Source organism: Dipodomys spectabilis, unplaced genomic scaffold (assembly GCF_019054845.1).
Source record: "Dipodomys spectabilis isolate Male_0828 unplaced genomic scaffold, ASM1905484v1 ptg000156l, whole genome shotgun sequence".
In the NCBI taxonomy this organism is placed as follows: Eukaryota; Metazoa; Chordata; class Mammalia; order Rodentia; family Heteromyidae; genus Dipodomys; species Dipodomys spectabilis.
In genome coordinates this window covers 4,588,933-4,591,710 of record NW_024870833.1, presented here as the reverse complement: position 1 = coordinate 4,591,710, position 2,778 = coordinate 4,588,933, and the positions used below count along the sequence as shown (strand labels likewise).

At 32.8% G+C, this 2,778-nt stretch overlaps 1 non-coding gene across 1 annotated transcript; it reads left to right on the top strand.

Annotated features, from left to right (window-relative positions):
• The first annotated feature begins 448 nt into the window (after positions 1-448).
• On the top strand, positions 449-555 carry LOC122118613. Its single transcript, XR_006149418.1, has one exon. It is a non-coding gene; the product is annotated as a U6 spliceosomal RNA (small nuclear RNA).
• Positions 556-2,778: the final 2,223 nt, after the last annotated feature.

The window sequence follows — 2,778 nt, the reverse complement described above, 5'->3', positions numbered from 1 at the left end:
GCTCTACATCTGGCTTCTGGGTAGTTAATTGAATGTAAGAGTTTCATGGACTTTCCTGCCTGGTTTGGCTTTCAATAGCAATCCTCAGATCTCAGCATCCTGAGTAACTAACATTATAGTTGTAAGCCACTAGTGCCCAGTGACACTTGTTTTCTTGTTTCCTATATGTGGGTATATACTCGGCAGGGGTGGTAAAAACAAGAAAATGCCATTCTTGAAAAAGGCATTTATAAGTCATTTTTTAATGTCATACTAACACAATTAAGCTAGGTATAGGTAGCTCTTACCTGTAATCCTCGCAGGGGTAGAGATCTAAGGATCTTGGTGCACAATCAACCTGGGCAGAAAAATCTGTGAAACTTTTATCTTCAATTAACTAACAGAAAGCCAAAGTGGAGGTGTGGCTCAAGTAGTAGATCACCAGCTTTGAACAAAAACGAAAACAAAAATCCTCACTTTGGCAGGACATATACTAAAACTGAAATAATGCAGAGAAGACTAGCAGGGACCCTATGCAAGGATGACATGCAAATTTGTCAAGTGTTCTATATTTTTATATTAAAAAACATAAAATACAAAAATAAAATGAAAATTAAGAGCATGGAGCCCTGGGTTCAAGCCAGACATACACCAGATAATTCCTCAGAAAAGAATTTGCAAATAACTTTCTTAATATTATTTTTCTGTTTTTAATTCTTCCAAGAACAGGTCTTAAGGCAAGAATTCCAGTGAAATTTGTTTGTTAGTAAAGACAAAGCAAACAAACAGCAATAGGAAACAAGCAGGGGAGAAAAGAAGATCTACAGTAATACAAATTATTCAATAACAGGGGAATAATTAAGCTACCTAATACAGATTAATCATATGAATAAATTTTGACAATTGGTATAAAATATGACCAAACTTTCCCATTCCAGAAGTCATTGGTTGAGAGTTGCTGGTCATGTAATAACTCAGTAGAACATCGGGACTGCTACATGGAAATGGAAACACTTTCTAATTTCAATGTGAGTTCTGTGGCGGTTAGATGCAGACATTGGCAGTTGGAAGTTTGGTGGAGCACATTGCAAACTGTAGGTTCTGAATAACATGCACTTCTAGCACCTGATAACAAAATTTTAAAGTAATATTAAAGCAATAACTAAAATGGAGCAAATGCTAGACCACACAGAAAGGCAAAAGGCCAGAAGGCAAAAAACAAAAAAGAAAAATCTAAAATCATCTCAAAATATTAAAAAAATGAAACACTGTTCATACATCAATTATATTGGATACCAGCACTGAAGTATGTAGAGACAATATGATTGATGTGTGTATTAAGATAGATAATGTTAGAACTATTCTCAGTGAAAAAAACTCCATGCTCTTTAAATCAAGTCCTAAAGAAAAATATTTTTAAACTGTTATAGCTTCATCATTAAGTTTTAGACTAAATAATGAAACATAATAAGCAAAATGTAAAGGCTTGAATCAATATTATTTAAAAATTGAAATTCTAATAATAATTATTTTACTTATATAAATTTTTGATTAAAATATGTAAAAGGATAGGTACTATGCTAAGCAAAATTAAAAATAAGGAAAGGGGAAAAAAGCAGATGGGAAGACAGATGAAAGACATGTTAAAATAATATGCAAAATTCTTCAAAAATCAAGAGTAAGTGCATTGTATTCTAGAACTGACATAAATTTTCAAAAGTATAATCCCAGAAGGAACAAACTAAACAATTACATGATAACATGTAAATAGATTTTTTAGAAGTGAGGAAATAATCCACTTAAAGTTCAAAAGCACTGATAGTTTCATGGACGGTGATTTCAGACTAAGAATTTAATTTCAATGCTCTTTAAATTTTTAAGAGAGGTAATGGTTAAATATATTTCATATGAGAATAATACTGATAACAAAATTCAAAGCAGTGTAATTTATTGGCATAAAAACCAGAGTAAGTAAACAAGTGTTAGAAATAAGATATTAATATATGAAAAATAAGTGTATGAGTTAGAACAAAGATTTTAGAATAAAGATTATACGTGTCGGGCTGGGAAGGTGGCTCAGTGGTAGAGCGCTTGCCTTGCATGCCTGAGGCCCTGGGTTCGATTCCTCAGCACCACATGAGCAAAAAGAAAAAAAGCCGGAAGTGGTGCTGTGGCTCAAGTGGTAGAGTGTTAGCCTTGAGCTGAAGAGCTGAGGGACAGCGCCCAGGCCCAGAGTTCAGGCCCCACGGCCGGACCCCCCCCCCCCCAAAAAAAAAGATTATACGTGTTTATGAGAACCTAGTATGTGAGGAAATGACTTGCACATTTTAGGAACTCAACAAATATCAGTGATTTTAGTGACAGTAATGCAAGTGGAATAAAAAAGGGTAATTTCACTAAACAATGTTTATATATACATATATATGTAAATGAAACAAGATCAGAGGAAATTTTATGATTGCCATTTTACATTATAAACAAAATATTCAACCCTGATTTACAAAATAATTGTCTATGGTTAATGTAAACTCTCTATTATTTAAACCAGATCTAACAGTCTAGACAATTTCATATTTAGGTGGTGTGGTATGATGTGTATATATGTGTGTAGTGTGTAAATGAGACAAATTATCAAACAGAAATAATTATACAAGGGTCATGATCAGTTTGTTTTAAAAAAAGACAAATACACATGGCTAAAATACAAATAAATGTTTAACTTCTTATTAAAGAATTGCAAGTGACACTTTTATAACCATCAACGTGTTAACATTTATACAGTTAAATACTGATTTGGTA